General features: G+C 35.2%; 1 pseudogene; it reads right to left on the reverse strand.

Annotated features, from left to right (window-relative positions):
• Window positions 1-7,370: 7,370 nt before the first annotated feature.
• On the reverse strand, window positions 7,371-9,399 carry LOC147391188 (pentatricopeptide repeat-containing protein At3g29230 pseudogene; annotated as a pseudogene).
• Window positions 9,400-9,629: the final 230 nt, after the last annotated feature.

The following is a 9,629-nucleotide window of genomic DNA, read 5'->3' on the forward strand; positions in this document are numbered from 1 at the left end:
ATACAAATGGAGACTTTAAATCAAAGCTTCCAACCAAAGATTGATTTAGTATTTTTAACTAAATGCTTAAAGATATAAGCTAAGATCTTGAACAAAATAAAATGAAGTTGCCAAAAAAAAATTTCAAAAATTAAAATTTTTGTGATTTTTAAATAGAAAATAATAGAAAAAAATAGGTGGAAATCTGAACCTGCTCCCACAAACTTAAACATAATATTATCCTTAATATTTTAGTATGCACATGAAAATATAAAACTAAAAGTGACAAAAGGAAATGAAGTGGGTTGGATAGTACCTGAAAATGATCCTACAGTCTTATAATATTAATACAATGTCTCCTAAAATGAGATAACACACTACTCACTATCATCGCAACGTCGATTGTATCTGTCGTATTAATCGTGATCATGTTGTATGATGTTAGAAGTACCATGAAAGATATTGTGCTTATGTTTTAGGTAATTAGTTTCTAAGCTATATCGGAAAAACACACACCAGTATTTTCAACCTACATTGTGTAAACTAGCATAAAGCAAAATAATTACAAAAAGGAAAAGGATTTGTGAAAAATACAATAATAAGAAACTGTTTTTGAAACACACATAGATAATACAACATTCAAATAAAATGTAGTGCCCCACCAAACACTAACGCAAATCCCAATGCCAAACCTCAAGGTACTAGGTGGCACCTCAAAATTTGGACATGGTCCCCTCTATTTATGTTAGCGTTCCACGGAACTCGAAGACCTGATAATTTACTATACAACAAATCTTGTATATAAGAAAATGCAAATATGAGATAACAACGGAAGGCTAAATGTATCTAACACGTGAGTAGATCAGAGTACGGAAGTTTAACCATATACAGGATTACAAAAAGTACTCTCACTCTAACATAAACCTAACACTCAACTCCAAAATCTATATACATCCTAGACGAAACTGACAATACTAAAGGTTGCAGCCCTAGTGCTCACCATGCAATAGACTCTGATCGTCGATCTAACCAACCATATACTCCTCACTAGTCGACTCCGCAATTACCTCGATAACTATAAGATCTGAAACTAAAAAAATAGGAAGGAAAGGGTGAGTAACAATGGTTACCCAGTAAACCCTCTTTCGAAATTTTTCTCAAAATTTCACCATTTGATTTCTTTGAGATACGAGTTGAAAATTCGGGATATTACATAAAATAAAAATAATTATTTAACAAAGAAAATACTACTAAAAATAAACTCCTAAAATGTCTAGTCAAGCATCTAATCCCTTTGAGATATGCCTCTAGTAGTGCTTGTCTTGAATTCTCATACTCTCTCATGTTGTTCAGTTGTATTGAGTCGTTGCTCTAACATCTTCTATCCACTATACAACTTACCTATCCCCTTAAAATTTTTTGTAAATGCCTTTTATAAGGGACATGGTTTTACATCATCCAAGAAGGATGTGTCTTTAAAATCTGGACTAGAAGATCTAGCTTTCTTGCTCTAGCTTCATTAAATTTTTATCTTGGGCGTTCATAACCATGAGGACTTCTGTGCTCCTCAAAATACTCTGGTATTGGTTTCCATAAACCTGGGGCACATTCTGTAAAATATAATACACCCTTAAATTCTAAAAGTTGGATCATCTTGTCTTGGGGTGCTAGTACTGTTATTGGTACTCCTATTCGCATATTAAAGATTTTGATAAACTAAGTGTGGAAAAACTAGCGAACGACCCTTCTTTGGCTTGACACAGGCACATGGTTTTAAAAGTCGATTTTGCATCTTGTCTCATCCAGGTCCGATACCGAGTCATCTTGGATGAGTTTTCCGACACATTTGAGATGTTTCGTGAAATAAATCAAAAAATTGAACATGAGTCCTAAATCTCGATCAAAAAATGACATTGTGAGTTGGTCTCGTTCAACTCCGATACCGAGTTAACTGGGGTAATACGTCTCGGTTTCAGACAAGTTTAAAAACCATGCACAGGTATCGATAATGATGAGTGCCAAATATATGAAGAAGCCAAAAGCTTATGAGAGGCCCTCTTCCAATTCCCTCTAATTCTTTTTCAATCTTTGTAAATTAATCTCTCTTTTATTTGACACACTCGATGTAGAAATTACACATGCTTCGGTTTGTCTTTGTAATACCCTGAGTTTTAATTCATATCTTGAGGAAAATTAAATAAGGAAATTTTAAGAAAATTCTAAAGGTGGGGGACATAGGGTAAAAGTTTTAGATTTTTTTAATCACTTCTAATGAAATATAACTTCACCATTGGATTTTAAATAATAGAAAAACATACTTTAGCTTATAAGCATGCTCAAATTCGAGTTCGAATAGAAAAATGACGAAATCCTCGATTTTCATGTCAAACGAAGCCTAAAAAGGTAAATTTTTTTTAAATTAAGAATTTGTAAAATTTGATTGCACCATCAGGTATGTGACAAAACATCATAAAGAATAGAGTATTCACTCATCAATTTTCAAGCTCGGGAAGTCGATCTATCGCCAAAATTGAATAAATTAGAAAATACCAAGTTTGTCCTTCAAATCCCTTATGTAAAGAATTTATAATTCTTTTTAACTCATTATCTTCTCCAAACAAAACCCAGCTGACAGAGATGATTTGGAATCCAAGGGTTTCAACCCTCTTTGCCTCGAGATTTGTTGCGATCGAAATCTCGTTGATCATTGACAAAGAAGATAAAGTTGTTGGCATTGGCAAGCTATACAACTTCATTGTTTCCGATTCTTACTTTCCTTTCTCTTTCTCCATTTTCTATAAAAAAAAACTAGCCATACCCTTGAGTGGGTTTCAATGTGTTCCACTCGAGATTTCATTTATTTAAAGTTCGATTATTCTCCTTCGAAGAAGGAAAAGAGAATGTCATCATCAAGATCTTCGCAAACCACCAGACCTTTTTGCATATTAGCCACATCCAACCTCATCTTCCATGCCATTCATCTCAATTCCCACACTGATTCACCTCGATTGTCATGTTATTCCTTCAATTTCAAAAATTACGAATTTGGTAGGGGACTTATAATTCTTATTGGTAATGTAGATTTCAAAAATTGTATTTAAGATTTTTACCAAACTTGTGATGTGTTTTTCAAAACGTAGATTTTTCTTTTTTGATTTCAAATTCATGTGAAACATAGTTTGACATGTTTTAATTGTGTTTTTAATAATTGATAAGTGGATGGGGATGGTGTATTGAAAAATCGGCGAAAAATTGAAAAAATTGGATGAAAATCCAGTTTTTGGACAATTTGTCCATTGTTGTAGGTATCACTAGTGGTGACACCTCCAGACTCAGTTTTGGCAGATGATTTCGTGCCTCTGCAAGAACCCCGTTTTGACTAAAATTTTGGTATTTTTTAGTTTGAATGATCAAAATGAATTTCACAATTTGAAAGATGATTTAATATTTAATGAATGTATATAGAGTTAAGAAATATCGAAAAAGGAATTTGTGTTCAAAAAGTTGAAAAGTACCAATATTGGAAAAAGGGGGAAAAATGATGGAATGGTCAAATGTTAGAATCACATCCAAAAGGTGATGTCTGCATTTTACATTATTGTATTATGTGTGGATTGATGAATGGATATCCAGGGGTAATTTATTTTCTGTCGCATGTTTATGTATTTTCTGTTAGCGTGAAGTGTTGGTCTAATTTCTGTACTGTTATTTAAATTAAATCAGGTAGTCATAGTTTCATGGTAGGAAATTGGATATCCCTTCTCAATTCTGTAATGTTAATTTCTTATTTGTTTTCAAAGAAAAATGATATATATATATATATATATATACATGTAGTTATTTTGTGAACTATTAAAGAGTTTGTGAATACTTGAATGTATAGTCTATCATATCATTCGGAGTGATATATTATTCCGGGATGTATGGTGGGGACAACAAAACTCATACGTGGTACGGGACGCGTATGAGAGTATAGTCAAAACTAGAATCTGGATTTATTCATTTCTTTCTTTTTTAGTAAACTTGTAATGTAAAGGTGGTCATATATGAATGTGGATGTATAATGGGAATCACATACACGTCTAATAAGTATAGATGAAGATAGCTAGTCAGTGATCACTTACATTCTATAGTAGTCGAACATCTTGACAAGTCGAAAAAGTATTTGAGTGCCTTGGAATGCTAACATAAATAGAAGAAACCATGTCGAAGTTTCGAGACACCACTTAATACCTTGAGATTCGACATGAGGATTTGTGTTAGTGTTTCCGGGGAACCACAGAGTGGTATCAGAGCTTAATATTAGGTCTATATGAGATAGATAATTCTGTTACATAGACATAGTTGATATCATAGAGTGATACCAGAAAATCTGATATTCGAGCTCACTAGTAATTTTATATTGGGATTATGAGTTCTTCTATGTCTAGAAATCCGTAGAGCCTACTATGCCTAAGACAAGATTTTATGTTCAATCTGTTAGTAATATAAATGGTGTACATTACTAAATTTTGGGTTGAGGTAGTAATTAATATTTCCATAAGAATGATTATTGACCTTATTTTAACATGTGCCTTGTTGCTGATAAATAAAGGCGAGACGAGTGGACGAGGTAAAGGCTAAGGAAAAGGTAGAAATGCAATTAGAGACGGGACAAACTTCGGATTAGACCATTAACCCGATAACACAATTGATGTCATTCATGGGGACAGATAACTGAGTCTCAGACCACGTCCAAAAAAGAGATACTCGAGTCACAGGCCAGGATAGTCAAGGAGATGGTGGAGTTGAGGGAACACCAAGTTTTTTTTACAGGGGTCGATCTTATTGCACCCCAAGAACCCTAGTTACAAGCTGTGTTTTTGAGGGATGAGAAAATTCCCCAGCCCAATGACAGGTAGATCTGGGGATGTGGTAACAGAATTTCCAACAGCTACGTCTGCCAAGATTTATGGGTTCTTTCGATTCAATTGAAGTCGAAGAGTAGGTATTAAAGACCCGAAAGATTTTGAGTGCCATGCAGTGCCTGAGAGATCAATGAGTGATAATGACGACATTTCAATTAGACGGGGATATTAGTTATTGGTGGCGTTTCAAGATGAATGTATTAGGAAATGGGTCGTTCAAATGGGTAGACTTTGAGAAGATGTTTCTCAATAGATTTATATCCAAGTCTGCTCGAGAAATCAAGCACCAGGAGTTTTCGAGATTGGTGCAGGGTAACCTGTTAGTTACCGATTGTGAGTTAAAGTTCACTCGGTTGTTACGATATAGGCTTTAGTTCATGCCAACAGATCTGTAGAAAATCCGTAGATTTTTCAGAGGATTGCTACCCTATCTAAGGGCCAAAATGTCAGTGATTGAGATTACCAATTACATAGATACAATGTGTTGAGCTCAGAAAGTTGAATAAGAAGATATGGTGTTACAAACTTCTAGTGGGCAGATCAGTCGATTCCAGACCTCTTTTCCTCCCAGATTAGATCCAACAAAGAGGCCAATGTATTCGAGGCCGAGTACCTCTTGGTTAGCATGTCTGCAGAGAAAAATTCCTTCACCATCGAGTTACAAAGTTCTTCTCTCATCGAGTTATATAGCAGTTGGGGCTCTAGTGAGGCTATCAAGGCCAAAGGGGACCAACAAGCCAAATTCAAAGACCGCAAGCTCCAGTTTACCAACCGTTTGCTTCCCCAAGTCCTATACAGGCGGGACCGCCAACATGTTTCATGTGTGGTTAGGTGGGACATTTCAGTAAAGATTAAAAACTTAATTTGGACACTAGAAAATACTTCTAATTATAACCTAAAAAATAAAAACGAATTTTAAACATAAAACAAAATAAAAACAAATTAGAAAAAGAAACTTTCTAAATTGAAATAGAAACTAACTAGAGCTACTTAAGCAACTTAACAAATAGAAACTCAATAAAAGAAAGAGCTCTAAGAGAAATTGGACTAGATCTTGTGGACTGATCAAAGAAGGGATTGAGTTGACTCAATCGAACTAAATTTACTCAATTTTGATTAATTTGACTCAGTTAATGTTGTTGATTTCTTTCTTCAACGCATCTTAACTCGGTCATAGGCATTGAGATAAGTGTTGGTAAGTCTATCTACATTACTATCAATTGATCAGGTCTGGATCGGATTAGGGTCGATTTCATACTGATCCAATAAGGCTCGGATTTGACCTTATCCGATCGAATTTTTTATCAGAACTCAATAATAAAATCCAGACCTGATCCATTAACAACCAGATTGAGCCAAACCCGATTTTATATATAAAATCTAAATAAACCTCACACATCTCAACAAATATATAATATAATTTATATTCATTCTAAAATATTATTGGATCGGGACATGATTGATCCATATTCGATCCAATAAGATATCGGATCAAAACTTATCTGATTGGATCCTTATCAAAATCCAAAACATCGATCCAAACCTGAAGTTATCATATCAGACTAGATCAGATTTCGAAGATGATCTGATCTATTGACAGCCCTAAATTTACCTAGTGGTGTGCTCGTCGCCTGAGGAAGTATCAACAAGAAGAATACTAGGATCAAAACTTAAGCTCTAATTAAGATTATCCAACACTAGTCTTATTCAGAGTGTAATGTTTTATCTCATCATCCATTTTTCTAATATTATACATTCAAGTATTTCATGAAGATCTATTTAGTAGCAAGTTCATCTCTTCCTAATTTTTTAAAGCGATGAGCTCATGTTTTATTAATTTTTAAAGCAATGAGCTCTCTAGATAAATCTTCACAAAATCCATATGTACAATAATATCGAAATGAACACACGGATCAAAAGTTACACTCTGATTAAGATTAGAGTTAAATAATCTTATTAGGGGTATAACTTTAATCAAAATGTATGTTTCACTATTATTGCATAGGCATTTTGGGTATTCTGTGATGATCCATCCAATGGTGAGTTTGTCACTTAAAAAGATCTATTAGCTAACTACAAGCTTATAGCTTGTTAATTTTTAAAGCAACGAACTAGTCGCTTACAGATTTTTAAAGCGAAAAGCTCTCTAGTAGATGAATCTTCGTGAAATATCTCAAATGCATATGTAATAATAGCAAAATAGACAAAATAGACACTCTGATTAAAAAGTGTGCTCTAATCAAAATTGTAGTGGGATAATCTTAATAAGCACACAACTTTTGAGAAAACATATTTTCGCTACTTTAAAACTTTTGTTAAGGTGGGGAAGCATTTAAAAAGAAAAAGTTTTCAAACTAGGTCATTAAGTCATCATAATTTTCCCTTAAAGTGAAGATTCTTATGGATGCACAAGGCACTGCCCAGGTACCTCCTTATCAAAGCCAATTTGATATGTAATATTTTGATACACACCATTCATGGATCTAAAACACATAATGTAGTACTTTATATATATTTTCACGTATTATCAAAATTCAAAAATCAATCAAACAGATTATCAGATTGAATTTTTATCGGATTGGGTCCTTATTAGAATCTAAAACCTAAGTTGGATTCAAACAAGTCTTTTCCAACCCATTGGCAACCTTATCAGATTCTGGGTAGGTAAAACCCAGTAGGACCACTGGAGATATTTGAAAAATAATTAATGTTATGGAAGTATCTCACATGTATTTTAGGTTTCAACTATGCTATTCCCTGATGTCTTAAACACCTTCCTCTCTTTCAACAAGTTCCTCACCATGGCTACATCATCCCATCTCTTAGCACTTGCAAGAATATTAGACAATAAGACATATCTCCCACTATGATGCGGCTCCAACTTAATGAGGTGCTTCCCCAGTTCTTCACCAAGCTTAATATCTCCATGAATCCTACATGCACCAACAAGGGCACCCCATAAGCCGGGATGAGGCTCCAGTGGCATTCCCTCCACAAAATCCAAAGCTTCCTTTATAAGCCCTGCCCGACCAAGTAAATCGACGATGCAACCGTAGTGTTCTAACTGAGGTTTAATATGGTATACTCTAGTCATTATATCGAAAACCCATCTGCCTTCTTTGACCAAGCCCGAGTGACTACACCCACTTAACACAGGAATGAAGGTGATATCGTTCGGAGTAGGACCAATTTTGAGCATTCTCAAGAAGAGTGATAATGCTTGCTTTCCACGTCCATTCAAGGCCAAACCAGCTATCATGGAGTTCCATGACATTACATTCTTTACCGGCATTTCATTAAAGACGTTTAGAGCTTTCTTAGCATCCCCACACTTACCATACATGTCAACAAGAGCTGTCCCTAATGTTACATTAACCTCGAACTTATGTTCTTCTATATAACCATGCAACCACACGCCTTGCTCCAACTCTCTTTGCTGCGCACAAGCTGATACTAAACTAACCAATGCAGCCTCATTCGCGGCGATTTGTAACTTAATCATCTCTTGAAAGAGGCCCACAGCCTCTTGACACATGCCACACTGCGAGTACCCTGAAATCATTGTGCTCCATGAGGCCACATTTCTTTGGGGCATTTCATCAAACAATTTTCGCGCAATATCAATCTTCCTGCATTGTGCGTAACCAGCTATCATAGCATTCCAACTGACAATATTTCTACATGGCATGAGATCGAAAAATTGACGCGCCACATCTATCTCACCAGAATTCGAGTACCCAGTAACTAATGCAGTCCATGAAACCACATCCACTACACATAAGGATTCATGGAATAAGCGACGAGCATCATTTAAGCGTCCGCAATTGGAGTACATGCTAATTGTATTGTTAACGATGAATACATCGGAATCTAACCCGAATTTTAAAACATGGGATTGAAATTGTCGTCCAAGAACAAATAGTGTGGAGACGGAACACGATCTAATTAAAAAAGGGTAGGTAAAATTATCCGGTGAGACTCCAGAACGAAGCATCTCAACATAGAATTCGATGGAATCGAGAGGTTGGTTGCTTTGAGAGAAAGCTCGGATCACGGTGTTGTACATGAAGAGGGTAGGATGTTGAACATTTTCAAAGAGAGTTTTGGCGTAGTTGAGATCAGCATAGTCGGAAATTGCGGCAAAAACTAGGAGTCTAGAAATGACAAAGATGTCTTTTGAGAATCCGGAGGTGATGATGAGGGCATGGGTTCGTTTTAGATGGGAGATGTCTGTGAAAGCAGAGAGAGATTGAGAGATTGTGGAGCGTTGGAGCAGCGCAATCTTTCTGGCAAGGTATCCATACACCATTTGGATTATACACGGATTGGAAAGATCTTTTACTCTTCAGCATTATATGTATATATTATATATATAAAAAAAGCAAGTAAAACTTACAGAGGATTAGCAAGATGGTGCCCAAAGGAAGCTGAAGTCTCGAGTAGGGGTATCAGTCTTAACATGTTCATTATGAACACGGACACAAAGCTAATGACTTTTGGTCATAAGCATGTCTATCTGTCTAATCCGATAATTAAATGAGTCGTAAGTCGTAACGCCGTGAAAGATTGGAGTTCAAATATCAATAATTATTTAAGGAGTTCTAAAAGAAAAATGATGAATGAAGGTGGTCTTAATAAAATATCAAATGATTAAGCGTTAATCTTATAGTTCAGGGAACACTCTCTAACAACTAATTTGAACGCCAAAAATCCTAAATTATTATTTTCTTGGTTGTGATTTTT

Source organism: Akebia trifoliata, chromosome 11 (assembly GCF_017979445.1).
Source record: "Akebia trifoliata isolate Shusen 1 chromosome 11, ASM1797944v1, whole genome shotgun sequence".
In the NCBI taxonomy this organism is placed as follows: Eukaryota; Viridiplantae; Streptophyta; class Magnoliopsida; order Ranunculales; family Lardizabalaceae; genus Akebia; species Akebia trifoliata.